At 36.2% G+C, this 16,849-nt stretch overlaps 1 non-coding gene across 1 annotated transcript; it reads right to left on the bottom strand.

Moving 5' to 3' along the window:
* Positions 1 to 216: 216 nt before the first annotated feature.
* On the bottom strand, positions 217 to 281 carry LOC115892151. Its single transcript, XR_004052038.1, has one exon. It is a non-coding gene; the product is annotated as a U7 small nuclear RNA (small nuclear RNA).
* Between the last annotated feature and the right edge of the window lie 16,568 nt (positions 282 to 16,849).

The following is a 16,849-nucleotide window of genomic DNA, read 5'->3' as shown; positions in this document are numbered from 1 at the left end:
TATGGTAAACGCAGTTGGTGATAAATCTGACCTGAAGTGACAGGAAGATATTTACAGTCTTTATGTACTCCATTTAGTGTGAATATCCAAACATTTTCCTAGAGAAGCGTTAATGTGTTTGAATAGTGTCCTCAGACCTTGCTGTGGGTATACATATATTTTATTTATTTGTTTTCTTTTTCCTTTCTTTTTATTCACTTTTTTTGTGGGGGGTGGGGAGGCAGATTCCTGGTGAAAACTGGAAAACATGCTAGACAAATTCTAAAAGATTTGTAACACTGTGGGTATATATTGAGATAGTATGTAAACAACAGGGCAGTCACACAGGGCCCCACACTTAACAAAGACCCTGCACTTGGCTAGAAGCTCTGCTGTGGCATCATGAAATCCTTAATAATTTTATAACAAGACACCTTGCTTTCCCCACCCCCACCACAGAGCCCTGTAAATTATGTAGCTAGTCCTGAATATAAGCACAGGAGTACTTTTCTAAAATCAGAAAAGTTATGAGCTCTGAAACACGTCTGACCCTAGGGCTTTGGCTAAGGGACCTATGTCATTACACTACCAGTATTACTTCCGTTTTTACTAACACCATGGATTGAGTGCCTCCTGTAGGCAAATGATTTCCTAAGGACTTTACACATGTTAGCTATAACCCTGTGAGGTACATATTATTCTTTTTTTATTTTTTAATTTAGTAAAGTGAGGTTCTAAAAGTTACCTTAGGCCGGGCGCGGTGGTTCAAGCCTGTAATCCCAGCACTTTGGGAGGCTGAGACGGGCGGATCACGAGGTCAGGAAATCGAGACCATCGTGGCTAACACGGTGAAACCCCGTCTCTACTAAAAATACAAAAAAAACTAGCCAGGCGAGGTGGCGGCGCCTGTAGTCCCAGCTACTTGGGAGGCTGAGGCAGGAGAATGGCGTGAACCCGGGAGGCGGAGCTTGCAGTGAGCTGAGATCCCGCCACTGCACCCCAGCCCGGGCGACAGAGCGAGACTCCGTCTCAAAAAAAAAAAAAAAAAAAAAAGTTACCTTAAAGTTTTAAGATCACCCAGCTAGTAAATGGCAGAGTTGGAATTCAAACTAAGTTCTGCCTGACCCTAGAACTTGTTTAATATTCTAAGAGATAGGTGCTTTGGAAGTATTAGGACGAACCATGAGATTGCCAATATCCAATCATTTTACACAGAAAAATGGCTATTTCATGTGGCTCAACTTAACACGAATGACTACTTATAAAATATAAGCTCCCTCTATTTCATTTATGGGTGTTTTTCCAGTTTGAAATGATGACCAAACTAATCGTTTTGCTAAAATGTAAATAAAAGGTTGCAGTGAAGTCAGAAGAAAAATTTATGTAGTTCAATTTAAAACAAGTTGCATGTCTCATCCTGTCTCACTAGAGATGACATCACTGCTCCTAAATAGGGAGAATGGATCACATGGGATAACTTGTTTTTATTGTGATCAGCTGCAGGCGATCAGCAAGATGACCTCATCTGCAGCTGAGGGGATTTGACCTTTGCCCCTTTAGGTATGTGAAGCAGAAAAAATATCCTTCACAGACTGAGGAATGCAAACCAGACAAGCATCTTCAGCCAGCAGAGTTTATCAAGTATGTGTTCAGTGCAAATGCTCAGACTTGGACATGATGCAAAAGCAATTAAGAGAAAGAACAGTGAGTAGCCTGGGAGTTGGGTGGGTCCTTTGGTGTTTCTCAGTAACACTAGAAAAATATATTTTTCATTTTCGAATAATAAAAGATAAGAAACGGGCCTTTGAAATAAAAAATGTTTCTTGTACTAAGTTACCATAAGCAGATGATAGAACTTAAGTTCTTATCATAATCAGTTTCCTGTGAGAATATCTTAGATGTAATCAAGTAAGATCTAACAACTGATCAATTTAACTGGTTAGTTTTAAAAACAAACTCTAAATAAAACATGTTATTTGGCTATATTTTTAAACTGATGCAGTGAAAGTGACAGTTCAACAATAAAAGCCCAGCTTATATACTCACACATGTCTAGGAATGTGTGGAAAATTAACGAGATAAGTTGCTTATTGTGTATTCTTTCCTCATCCTGTTTATATCTACTTAACTCTCAGACTGAAAAGCTTACAGTGTCACAGATTCCCTTCTGTTAAAAAACTCCTTATTAACCAGAAATTGCTTAATATTTTAGGGCTTTGACATGTATTATTTGATGTAGCACTCATGGGCACCATGATGAGGAGCTCTTAAATCAGCTTAACAAGGGTGAACTAGGAAGATCAAAAGAGTGTTCCTGTTTCCTGGTGAGTAATTGTTAATCAATATCTTCCAAATCAAACACCTTGCAAGAAGCAGAGTTTTTGTATTTTACTAGCAACTAATTGGAGAGATGGAAGCCCTCCAAAAGAGTTCTTGAATGCTGAAATATGAAACGTAAAAAAGATTTCATCCATGTTAAAAAGGCAGTTTATTATTGTGATTTTTCAGCTGCACAGTTACCCAACTTAACAAGCCAAGTCTTTTCACATTTCCTGAGTGATTTTTATCTTACTTACTGCTTCCCACTTCCCAAGTGGGAAGAAATCTCATTCCCTCAAACTGAGAATCTGAGAAGACCAATTGCTTTTAAAAATGTAAGAAAAATGACTGATGATTCAGGCAGTTAGTAGTATAATTATTTCTTATATTTTTATTCTTTTTGTGATACTAGAAGTAGTCATTTTCATGTTTATCCAATATCTTTCTCTTTGAGGTCCAAAGTGAGGTGTCAAATTTCACAAAAACTTTACATTTCAGCAATATTTTTGGTGGGTAGATTTTCAAAGAGCTTTGCTTGGTTATCACTCAGTGCACTCAGAAAAATAGTCATTTACAAAAGTAAACATCAAGAGATAGTGAAAAACTTTACGAAAGAAAAAGTATTATATCCTAAGTATCTACCACTAGGTGAATGGATAAATACATTGGGGTTTATCCACACAACAGAATTCTACTGAGTACAAAAATAACTCAACTATTGATACACTCAGCCACAGGAATACATCTTGAAATAATTATACTGAGTGAAAAAAAATTCCCTAAGACATTTTGTATGACTCTTCCAGTTTATAAAATTCTTTTAAAATGCAAACTAATCTATAGTGACAGAAGGCAAATGAGTGGTTGCTTGAGAACAAGGAGAGGAGGCAGGGAGGGACAAGTGGAAGGTATTACAACGGGCAAGTGAAGCTTTCGCAGGTGATGAATATGTTCTCTATCTTCATTGTAGGTAATGAACATGTTTGCTATCTTCATTGCGGTGAAGTTTTTTAGTGTATACATATAGCCAAATGTATTCAATTGTATACTTTGTGCAATGTATTGTATGTCCGTTATATTGCAATACAGTTTTCAAATCTTTAAATAAAATTAAGCATGAAAAAAAGGTATTGTAATTGCCTTAAGTCACAGGTCTAGGTCATAGAGGAACAAGGACTTGCAATTAGCTGTCTGAAACTAAAGCCAGCAAGGAGGAAGAAAAGATCATTCTTCCAAACAATATGTTTGCCAGTTAGAGAGGACTCCTTGACTAAGGAGGTTGCCTACTGATTATGTGAAAGTCAAGAATGTTCCAAGAGGGAAGCCTTTTAGAGGAGTGTTACTAGTTTGGATGATTTAATGTGAGGACCAGTCTTACATTTTGACCAATTTTCTTTGCAGAGCATCTAAAAACATGATAACCTTGATTAATCAGAGAAAAATAATTATGATTTCATATTTATTTTGATACTGGCTTTCCTCAACCAGCTTGTGGGTACTTAGTAAGTCTTCAAGGATTATAAAATAAATAGGTACTTAGAATATCTTGAAAAATTCTGGGAGAATTCTTCACATTCTTCCCAGCTACTTGAAAAACAAAATACACCAGGATGATGATTCCTTAGACCAGGGTTTTTTGTCTGCAGCATTATTGACATTTGGAGTTGGATACTTCTTTGTTGTGAGTGACCCCCTGTCCATTATAGGATGTTTAGCAGCACTCTTGTCCTCTAACCACTAAATGCCCAGAACACAGTCCTCTTAGTTCTGACAACCAAAAATGTCTCCAGACATTGCCAAAATGTCCCTTGGAGTACAAAACTACCCCTGATTGAGAACCACTGCATCAGAAACACTGTCATGTTAGAGAAAAATTCAGAAATTTTAAATAAGCAAACAACTAATTTAGAGAAGAAGGGTTGACATCATTACTAATAAAAGAGCTTTTACAAGCCAGTGAAAAACTATACTGCTAGAGAGAGAAGCATAAAACAAATAATAACTTCTAATATTTCAAATTAGCTTACCACTGGTAAAGAGTTTTAAAATTTACTTTACTTCTAAGCTGGGTCCTCTTTGCTGCTTGGGTTTGGCAAACATTCTCTAATTTTATTGCCTACCTTATATAGCATTTCAGCCTGTAGTTTCAGCTGATCGTTTCTCAGCCAATATACATCTGGTAGCATTGGATCTTTCCTTAGCTTTCAAACAACAGTAGCCATTGTCTTTAAACAATGGTTATGGCCCATTATGAAGTGGCCAGTTGTAATAAATGTATCTTAAACATTAGTACAGAGAAAGTGTATCACACTTGAAATCATCTTGTTTCCATTAATCAAATAAACTCAGGTTTCTGTTAATTAAATGAGATGCCATTCTGATTTAAACTAGACAGCAAAAAACCCAGAACTAAAAGAAAAGCTCAATGATATAATCAAGCTATTTGAATGAATGGTTGTAATAATTATTCTTATTTTGTGATTATAACATTATATTTAAATATAAAGATTTATTGTGTACATGTATACAATATACATCACATTAAAACATTTGGGAGAGAATATAAGGGTATAAATAATGAATAAATTAATTGATTCATGATCTTTTTTCTTAAAATGACTATAGGTAGAAGTTCTGATCCTAAGAAAAAGAAACAATGCAAATGTTTGGAGAAGGCCTCTAAATCTGGATTCGTCAAAGTAATATTTGTATTCAAGGGCATTGATAAAAGATACATTGTATATGTGATAATTTCAGACCCTTCCACAATGCAGAGAAAGGGTTTATTTGCATGCTAATGTATGCCAAGGGACAAGTAATTCCTCCCCTTCTTCTCCTGCTAAATACTGGTCACAAAGCTTAGATTCAATGTCAAATAAATCTGAAAGCTGGTACTCGAAGTCACTGCTGGGGAAGAGAAAAGCTTTATGCCTGTAGCTGGGCCCATGGACAAAGCCAAGGATTCAGTAAAGTACTGAGGCTTACATTCCAGCTGTGTAATCATCTCCCTCTGTGACCTCGGACAAATGATTATGCTTCCACATTCTTATTTCTTCATCTGTAAAAAATGACAAGAAAAGTTTGGAAGGGGAGATCTCAGTGTTCATACTCAAACTATAGATCAAATTGTTATAATTAAAACCACAACATAACCCAGTTCTACAAACCTATAGCAGATGCCATAATATTATATCATTTGTCAGTAAAAATCTGCTTATATTCCATCTGATACAGACACAAAGGTGATGTATTCCTTAACAGGCAAAATAAATCCCTGTAGAGCATACTACTGGCATTGTTCTTTCCTTGCATTCAGCTCGTTAAAAACAGAATGATCATGTGGGAACCTTGAAAAAAATGACAGAATATACTAAGTGAAGCACTTCTTTAAGAGCACATAATTTTAATTTTAATCAAAATCCCAATTTTATTTTTAATATTAGCCTTCATCAAGAATGTGAAAAAACAAAACCAAAAAAAAAATTACTTTGTTTATTCCTTTAGTTTAATAAGAGCAAACTGTTTCTAGTCTTAGTTCTATGAACAACAAGGTATATGACTTGGACAGATATGGCTAATTTATAGAAAAGAATATTGTATGTAATCATTATGCATTTATATTTAAGAGCCTTTACAGTAACATTGAAGGTAACTATAACATCAAGTAAAAAATTATTTAGAAGAGTTTTTACATTTTTAATCACTTAGAAAAGTATTCAGAGAATACTAAGTGAACAGACAAAAAAGAAGTAAAACACATATCTATAGTATAATATCAACTACCAAAAAATGCCAGGGGTAGTAGAAAAATCTACCAAAATGTTAGCAATAGTGGTCTTATTTAATGTGGTGAAATTGTAAATGGTGTTTTTCTCTTCTTTCAACTTTTCTCTTTATTATAATCTCTAACACCTATATATTATTTTATAATCAGAAAATAATAAACTATTCATGAAAGAAAATATAACTCCCAGGCAATGAGGACTTCAGCTTCCATCTGTTAATTTCTGCAAACAGTAGTACCCATTATTACTGAGAATGCTCAGATACTCTTACACACCAATGACGTTTCAGAATCAAAGGATTAGTTACATCCCATGCCAGACAAAAAAAAAAAAAGAATTGATTCCCAGGTATTACTTACTTCCTCTGCTCATTACTGCAGCCAGAGATCAGGGTTGGCAGTGAGGGAATAATTTTCCTTGCCTCGGACCAGAAAGCCTTCAATTCCAGGGGAAGAGATGACAATGTGAAGGAGTAACGCAGCTGGGGAATACCTTATTGATGAAGCCACAAAATAGCTTTCTAAATGACCAGAAGTCATGCGTAGCAAATGTATCAGCAAATCTCTGTGGCTTCATTACCCAAACTTCTTCCTCTAGGAAACCACCTACTTCTCCCACAGAGGAGTCATGAGCAGTTAGTGTCAGCTCAGGAGCAGCCGCAACTGCCCACATGCTCCCAAGAGCTTCTAGTGTCTTTCTAAAATACACACACAGCTTTCTGGGTATAAGTATGACTCATTTCTTCATTTATTCTATAATTATTAAGTACCAAGTATGTGTCAAGCCCAGGAGACAAAAATATCTCCTCATTTAAAACAGGTAATTCAAGCATCTTGAGGTTATAATTTGAAGTTTGCCTCAAGGTATTACAGAAAAAGTTTGCATTTTAGAGTAAGGTAGACTTGCGCTTGAACCCCAACAGGAAAATAATATTTACGGTTGGACTTGGATAATTTACTTGGCCTTTCTGAACTTTGATTAATATTCTATAATGGGGCTTGCCATATTGATATTATTTTAAATATCTGGTACATAATTGTGATTCTCAATAAATAATTTTACTTTGTTAGTAACATGTATTTATTAACAATTAAACATAAGAGAGGCATATTCTGGAAAAAATCATTACTACTTAAGAAGCATACAGAAAAATAGAATAATCAATACATATAATCAGAGCAGTATGTCCCTGAGGAACTTTGATGGAGAATAGCCCATTAGTCCCTCAATAATTTGAAATAAACTGAAATCCTTCTAGACATTTTAAATGTTTTATCTATTTCTGACAGAAGCACTAATTTTAACGTAGAATCTCTTCAAGTAAGTTACTAACTATAAAGTACCCTATTAAAACCATCTCTTTCTGATCTACCCAAACTAAGGAAAAAAGAGAGAGGAACATACTGTTAAATATTGGCTAAAGCCAAAGTCAAATGCTTCAGAAAAAAGGTAACCAGCTCCTCTACTTGGACCAGACTCATCAAGAAAACAAATTAGAAAAGTCGCTTTGTATCCTCATTCATTATTTTCTAGGTAGTGGGAAATAACAAAAGTGTTCCTGAATGAAAATAGAAGGGAAAAGTTCTAAACAAGAGTGCCCAGGGTCAATCAAATGTTATTTTGTTTTGCTGAGAGGGAGGATATGTAGAGGAGTCATGTGGGAACGAGGCTGAGGGAAAAGTAGGATGGCATTTGGAGAGGTTGTAGATTCCAACCTGAAGTATTGGTATTTATGTCCTCATAATTTCATTTAAAATTCATAACATCTGCATGAACTAAGCATTTTGGAGATGAGGAAACCAATTCCCATTAAGAGATTTGGCCAAGGTCACACAGCAAGAAAGTGGAAGACAGGATTGAAACCCAATTTCCTGATTCCTAGGTCAGAGTTGACTGCATGCTTCCTAACAGACTCCTTAACGATGACCTAACTTCAAAATCTGGAAGACTGGAATAAGGAAATCTGCTAATATTGGTTACATTGTTTTATAACCGTATCCCATAGCATGTAAAATGACAAATTTGTTTTGGTAGCATCCTTAGAATTCATGTAAACAATAGATGTCAAGAAAGTATCATAATGAAATAGAGACAGAAATCACATATGGGTACTAAATATTAAAAAATCACTTAGAAGGTAAGCAAATCATCAAGATTTTCCTTTCTAGAGAAATGATCTAATAGAGAAAAAACATGTTTGTCTTTCCTCGGATGGCTTCCCACAATTTCAAAAGGATTGTTTTGCTTTTGACATATTTTCTCCCATGACATTCTTCGATCTTCAGATTAACTAAAATGTGTGAAGTATCTGTTTGCTGAGAGCAAAAGAGAACTACAACTGTTCATAGCCCTTCACCTGCTCTCTTCAAGCTATAACAGGATTCAGAGCAAGGAAATATCTGCCAAGACTTGAAAATGCCATCTCTATGTTCTTGCCTATGCTGTTCCAGAAGAGGCAGGTCCTTACTCCTCCTGACCTCTACTACCTTCCTTTCCCCATAAATAGAATTACTGGATCCCCATTTGCAAACTCCATCCCTTATCCCCCATCTCTAAGACCAATTCTGACATTTGGCAGAAAAGATGTAAATCACGTTGATTCTCTATTCTAGCATTCATCATCCCGTGACTCTTGCTCCTAGACAGGTCTTAAACTTGTATCCCAGTCTCTAACTGTGAGCAATTAATGGACAGCAACTATATCTTATTTTATTTTATGCCCCAGAACCTAACATATTGGTGGCATACACATAGTCAATAAATGTTTGCTGATTGACTGACTGACTGACTGATGGTGGAATGGAGCTTCTGCCCTGTTGGTGAAACCCAGTTGCCACCTGTTTGGTAACTGAACCCCTGTACTACTCTCTGTGTTTAAGTTCTTGCTTTGGTTACCTTCTTAGTAGTCTAGCCCATCTGGGATGTAGGACCATGTCTTACACCTGGAAATGTGCTTCACAGGATATGATTCCTTTCCCTGAGCTCCTACTGATAAATTTTTGACGATGATAGAATTTACCTTGCTTCTTGAATCTCCACACATCATTTCTCCCCAGCCTCACCACAGCCCTGACATACTGACTTGCTGTAACACTGCATCACTCTGGGTAGGCTGGGTTTGTTTAGGCTGTCACATTGGTGAGTATAATATATACTACTAGATGTCTTCTGCTAATCTATTTTTCTGGTGGTATATGGATCACTTGTTTTTATAAAAAGTAATTCACATCTTACCACAGACTTACTTCATTAATCTATAAAATCTGTTATTATCCAAATTACATCACGGTTCCATGAAGTAATCTGTCAATTGCCCAAAAAAGAGAGATGAGATAGGTAAAATAAATAAATTTTTTGACCCACACAAAATAATTGTCACTTTGAAACTCCTCATTGTCCTTAACAAAATAGGATGTATATATTTGTATGTGTTTGTGTGTCTATGTGTGTGTATATTTAATTTTTGTTTGAGTAAGTTAAACAACTGTCTCTGACCTCTGTTTTCCTTCTATTGAAACAATAGGTCTGTAAACACATTACTGCAGATTGAAAGTTTTCATCTTAAGCTCCTGCTTCATCTTATTTCTGAAAGAGTTGAACAACCTAACAAGCTGAAGCAAATCACACTCTGGAGAGCTACATTATTTTAATTCACTAATGATTCCATTTTAAGGCATCTGGAGACCCAAGAGTCTTGTCCATGACAATTAAAATCTCACATCCAAGACAACACCCCAACCAAAAAAAAAAAAAAAAAAAAAAAAACCCTATGAAAAAAACCACAATGACTTAGAAAAGACCCCTCAAATTTGGAAAAATCAAAGGAGTTTGTTGTCTTCACAAAATAATTGATGGCATTGTTATCAGTTTTTCAAAATTATTTCTGAGCCACTAAGCAATGAGTTGTTTAAGAGCATTTTCACTTTCTAAGAGGAAGGATGAGTCATGGTTTCAAAGACAACTTAGTGCCAAGTTGAGGCAGGGTGGTGATCCCATTTTATCTACCTCAATGCACTTAAACCTTAAACCGATTGTTTAAAAAATATGCTTAATTTTTCACAAAGATTCACATTAGCAGAGGGATCATGAGGTCATGTTTGTCCATCTAACACCACATCCTGCCTCCAGTAATGGCTAGAGAATTCCTCAGAGGAAAGAGTGATGTTTATTTCATAATATTTCTCGTTAGCAATGAGATGAAACACTCAAGTGAAAGTATTTTCTTTTAATATTTCTTCACTACATGAGAAAATACAAGACACTAAATTTAATGTTTAAGGATAAAAATATTTGGTTGATTTTCTTCAGTCCAACTCCAAGATCTAATTAGGTCACTAAATGTTAGAACTGAGTACTTTTAATAATGACTTTGATTTAAAGTTCAGACAAAGTAAACTTTTAAGTTCATATGCAATTATGGTAGAATATGGTAATTACATTCAAATTGATCGCCATAGCTGATTTCTATAGAAAGTCACAGAAAGAATCAGGGAGAAGGGATGTAAGACCCCAGAAGCATGCTAACATATAAGACCTCAAGTCAAACCATGCACTTGACTCTCAATTCACCTGCTTGGCCCTCTTCCTTTACTTCCTTTCATTCTTGCTCTAAAGCTTTAAAATAAATGTTCACTCCTGCTCTGAGAAAATCATAAGAGGAGAAAAGTGAGTCCTATGAACTGAAAATCTGTGTCCCCCCACCAAAACTCATGTTGAAACCCTGTCCCCCAGTGTGATAATATTTGGAGGTGAGGTCTTTGGAAGGTAATTATGTTTAGATGAGGTCTTGAAGGTGAGGCCCACATGATGAGATTATTGTCCTTATAAGAAGAGAGAGGGACCAGAGCTCACTCTATCTCTGCCATGTGAGGACACAGAAAGAAGACAACCATCTGCATGCTAGGAAGTGGTCCTCACCAGAACCCAACCATTTGGACACCCTGATCTCAGACATCCAGCCTCCAGAACTGTGAGAAATTGTTCTTGTTTAAGACACTAGTCTATGGTATTTTGTTATGGCAGCCCAGGCTGACTAAAACAGTGGGTATAGTTCAGTACTCAGTTGTCTACTTATAATTCCCATAAGCCTTCCTTCCAGAGTAGATCAGACCTTTTTCTCAGAGGTGGGGAAGGGAAAAGCCCCTTTTGTTTTTTGTCTGTGAATGCGAAGTGTCCATCCCTGGACTGAGTTTAGGGAAATATTCTGAAGCACTTAGTCATGGCTGCCTATGACCCACAATGCACAGGAATTAAACAACCGCAATGTATAATGCTTTGCCTCTGCACAGATTTTTCAACAGTGTTGTATTATTATATATTTTTAAATACCTCATATTGGTCGTTCAGAGCAGCAGAATTTTTTTTTAAGTCCTGGAGTACATGTGCAGGATGTGCAGGTTTGCTACATAGATAAACATGTGCCATGGTGGTCTGCTGCACCTATGAACCCATCACTTAGGTATTAAGCCCAACATGCACTAGCTATTTTTCCTAATGCTCTCCTTCCCCTGATTCCACCCTCCCAACAGGCCCCAGTGTGTGTTATTCCCCTCCCTGTATCCACGTGATCTTGTTGTTCAGCTCTCACTTATAAGTGAGATTAAATGGTGTTTGGTTTTCTGCTCCTGCATTAGTTTGCTAAGGATAATGGATTCCAGCTCCATCCATGTCCCTGCAAAGAATATGATCTCGTTCCCTTTTATGGCTGCATAGTATTACGTGGTATATATGTACCACATTTTCTTTATCCAGTCTATCATTGATAGGCATTTGAGTTGATTCCACATCTTTGCTATTGTGAATAGTCCTGCAGTGAACATACATGTGTATGTATCTTTGTAATAGAATGATTTCTATTCCTTTAGGTATATACCCAGCAATTAGATTGCTGGGTCAAATGGTATTTCTGGTTCTAGATCTTTGAGGAATTACCACACCATCTTCCACAATGATTGAACTAATTTACACTCCCACCAACCATGTAAAAGTGTTCCTATTTCTCCACAGCCTCACCAGCATCTGTGGTTTCTTGACTTTTTAATAATCACCATTCTGACTGGTGTGAGATGGTATCTCATTGTGGTTTTAATTTGCATTTCTCTAATGATAGTGATGTTGAACTTTTTTTCATATGTTTATCAGGAACATGAATGTCTTCTTTTGAGAAGTGCCTGTTTCATGTCCTTTGCCCACTTTTTAATGGGGTTGTTTTTTTTTTTCTTGTAAATTTGTTTAAGTTCCTTGTAGATTCTGGATATTAGACCTTTGTCAGATGGACAGATTGCAACAATCTTCTCCCACTCTGTAGGTTGCCTGTTCTCTCTGATGACAGTTTCTTCTGCTGCACAGAGAAGTTCCTTAGTTTATTTAGAACCCATTTGTCAATTTTTGCTTTGGTTGCAATTGCTTTTGGCAATGTCATCATGATATCTTTGCCCGTGCCTATGTCCTTAATGGTATTGCCTAGATTTTCGTCTAGGGTTTTTATACTTTTGGGTTTTACATGTAAGTCTTTAATCCATCTTGAGTTAATATTTGTATAAGGTGTAAGGAAGGGGTCCAGTTTCCATTTTCTGCAAATGGCTAGCCAGTTCTCCCAGAACCATTTATTAAATAGAAAATCCTTTCCTCATTGCTTGTTTTTAGCAGAATTTTAAAATTATATTTAATGTGATTGATTCTTTCCCTTTGCCCTTGAAAACTGAGCTAACATGTACACCGGCTTCCTGTTTGTAATTATGAGATCAGAGGCAACTCACTAACAAATAGTTGGTAGGCCAGTCCCTCTCCAAAGAAAACGGTTTAAAGTGCTGAACAAACATGACACCAGTATCTTTCAACTTCTATGGGAACAGGAAATGACTGTGTGCCTAAAGGTTAGTTCTCTAAGGACAGATGCAAAAAGGTAGGTCAGGGACTTGATTTTTTTCTGTATCCCACACCCTTTTATTTATTTTTCCAAAAGAAAAGACCTGTCACAAATGGTAGAACAAATTAGGATAAGAGATGATTAAAAGGCTGAACTTTTAAAAATGGACTTTTGAGAAAACAATAAAAGCACTAGTTTAATGACAGCACAATAGTCATATGTATTGAGAAGGGGAATATAAATCGAAAAAAGAAAAATATCATGCATAAGATATAATAAAAAAGGATGAGATTTATCCGTAGTAATAGTTAAATTAGTATACTTTGCTACATGCCATTTAAGTACTGCCATTTGAAATCCTCAGAATAACCTCCAGAGGTAGATGCTATGGTTTAAACGTGTTTCCTCCAAAATTCAGGTGTTGCCAAAGTGACAATATTAGAAGGTGGAGCCTAAACCTTAAACAGGTGCTTTAAGATTAGGCCACGAGGGCACCTTCCTTGTGAATGGGATTAAGTTCCCTTATAAAACGGTCTGACTTGGGGAGTTCATCCTTCTATTAGCCTTCTGCCTTTCTTCATGTGAAGACACAGCAAGAAGGTTCTCATCAAATGCCAGCATCTTGATCTTGGACTTCCCAGCTTCTAAAACTGTGAGAAATACATTTCTGTTCTTATCAATTAACCACTTCTTGACCAGATCTTGGGCAAGTTACATAACCTCTCTGTGCCTCATCTTTCTCCATGGTAAAATAAAGATGTCAGTAATTTCTACACCAAGGGATTATTTTGAGGATTAAGTGGGCTACTTTTGCTAAAGTGTTTAAAATGGTGACTAGTCCATAATAAATATTAAAATGTTTTAGTTAATTAAATTGTAAAAATTCACATAGGTTAAGGCAAAAAAGTTTAAAACTTCAGTATGAATTGACTACTTACTGCTTTACAGTCAACATTGACATTACATGTAGCCCATATTTGCTCTCTGCTAATTATTTTGTAAAAAAAAAAAAAACCTCATCCTTAAAAAAAAAACAAATAAAACCTGTTCTATGAAAGAAATTAAATATGGCCCTTAGCACTCAGTCTTTTTCTTCACCTCAACAGTACTTCCTTCTTTTCTATCTCTATTTTCAGCCTGGTTCTGCCTGTGTGGTGGTTCCCAGTACCTGCAGGCCTCCTTCATCATCCTACAGCTAAAAATCGCAGTGAAAAAAATTCTTATTACCTTCATGTATAACTAAGTTTCAGAACGAATTATCATTGGCCTGAATTAGGTCACATGATAATCCCTGACCCAATCACTGTGACCAGTGGATAGGATGTGTTGATTGGCTCACACAGCCAAGGAGGAAGGAGAGTTCGCCCCAGCAATGCCACATAAACTGTGAAAGATTATATCTTAAGGAAAATGAAGGTGCTGTTATGAGAAGACAGAGTAACCAAGGCTAGAGAAACAAGACAATAAATCTTTGCTATAATGACTAATAATATTTTTGTGCCACAAAAAAAAATTTTTACTGGGAAATAGAAAACTTTAGCTTCATACTTTGAAAAGTTATGACAAACTCTCATTCCAAGGTTAAAAAACGCTAATAATTTTGTTCCTATGGAATTTTCCTTCTGCTAAACTATGTATCATAGTTTTCTTTCCTGTTAAGAAAAGATTCTTTTCATAAACAGAGCAAAATTTAATGTGTATTTTTTAAATTTTTGTTTTGTTGACAATTTGCAGATCTTATTGGAAATTCCATTAACTTTGTTCCTTTTAGTCCTCTCATAAAGAAAAGTGAAATAATGAACACATTCTCAAGGAAACAGAGAATGACGGACTTGCTGAAAGTGCAGTGAAACCAACCTCTGTGTGTGTGCGTGTGTGTGTGTGTGTGTGTTTAATTTTTCCATGATGACTCCTGGGAAAGAACCTCTGGGATTTATATTCCCTTCCAATCCTTCCCTCCCCCAGAGTGAGATCATAGCTCATTCGGTCCTTTTGTATTTTCTTTACATTGCATTTCAAAACATTTAATAATGCCTCCAGAAAAACTAAAATTAGGGTAACTAGATGAAGAAAATTTAATGTCAAAATTAATATTGGAGAACTGCTGCTTTTTATCTTCTTAAAGTCAGAAAGAACAATGATCAAAAACCAGTTTTAGTTTAATTTCTTAAAATCTTAGTACACATACTTAATCAGAAGCCCAAGATAAAAGTGGTGTCTGGAAACTCCCGATATTTTATTCTGTGGTTAATTTTGTCATGCTATGTTATCTAGGAATTTTTCTGTGCTCCTATAAAGTGCCACTCATCACATTTTAAAGTGTTTATCTTTTATGGTTGCTTACTTCATCCTTTTCCTAATTTGCTGAAATGATTTTTCTAAAGAATTACTTTAGATAAAATTTGGCATTTGCCTTACTCAAAAAAATGTAGGCCATTTTATAAGCCATGGTGAATTCTTCACAGCACAAAACTGACATTACATATTAGCTCTGTGTAACGTTAACCTCAGGGACCATGAAGTGTACTAAATATTAATTTGCCCATATTTCCCTGACTACCTACTGAGCATGAATTCCCCCATGTGCACACTCATTGGGCTGTCCTTCTACTGACTCCCTCTACATCTTATTCTCAAGTGAGATGTAAGAATTTTTTAGCTCAGAGGTGTCAGTCCCCTGACTCTGACATGTGTGTGTTGTAACCCCTGCCATACATCGTTCCACAGACAGGGTATAACAAACTGATATTTCTATGAATAGAGGAAAAAACCTCATATACAAAGTCCCCAAACCTCATTCAATTATGTGGGTGATTCGATCAAGCCCAACCTCCAAGTTCACATCTTGCAAAAAAAGGCCCATTATCTTTCTTTATGTTAGAGGACATTATGACTAAACATCATGCTCATCAATGATTATGCTCCTCTGATATGTCAAGAACCTCTGTCTCATAACCATTAGGAAATGTCTCATCTAGTAAATCACCCTAACTTTCTGGGGAGATGAAAGGATCAAAGTAGGAATAATAGTTTGTATGATTCAGCGGCATGTAATTTAGAGAAGGTATATTGTTAGGATAATCATTTTTAGTGTGTTGGAAATCTTGCCTGACTTCTTCAAATTTCTTATTCTGAAATTGAAGTCCTTAGATCACTAGTAAGTTCTTCAACAGAGCCTTACAAGTAATGGTGACATTTTCAAAGATTCTATTGCCATGTTCTCAAAGCACTTTTATTTGCAATAGAGGGCTAAAATATGAAAGGTCATTCTAATGTATTCTTTTTTAAAATGAAGCATCAATGGAGATTTGATTTTTTTTTTTTTTTTTTTTTTTTTGAGATAGAGTCTCACTCTGTCACCCAGGCTGGAGTGCAGTGGTGTGATCTCAGCTCACTGCAACCTCTGCCTCCCAGGTTCAAACTATTATTCTGCCTCAGCCTCCCCCCGTAGCTGGGACTACAGAGGCCCACCACCACGCCTGGCTAATTTTTGTATTTTTAGTAGAGGCAGGGTTTCACCATATTGGCCAGGCTGGTCTAGAACTCCTGACCTCATGATTCACCTGCCTCAGCCTCCCAAAGTGTTGGGATTACAGGCGTAAGCCACCATGCTTGGCCAAGATTTGATATTTTATCACCATACAATTAATAACTTGGATGCTACTATGAAAACAAGCAATGTCTTTGAGTGTGCTAATAAATCTCAGTACTGTTTTATGCAAAGGCAACTAAAAAAATGGGAGTATATGAATGCTGTAGGAAGTGAAGGAGAAAGAAATAGAGGAAAATGAAGGGAAGGGAAAGGAGGAAATGGCAGTAAGAAGATGTAGGTGTAGCCTACATAAAATATCCTTGACAAGTTAAATAAGCAACTGTTCACAAAGGGAATAAGTGCCTG

This window comes from Rhinopithecus roxellana, chromosome 1, assembly GCF_007565055.1.
Source record: "Rhinopithecus roxellana isolate Shanxi Qingling chromosome 1, ASM756505v1, whole genome shotgun sequence".
Classification (NCBI taxonomy): domain Eukaryota; kingdom Metazoa; phylum Chordata; class Mammalia; order Primates; family Cercopithecidae; genus Rhinopithecus; species Rhinopithecus roxellana.
Note: the sequence above shows the minus strand (reverse complement) of the source record. Positions and strands in the feature narration are given on the sequence as shown.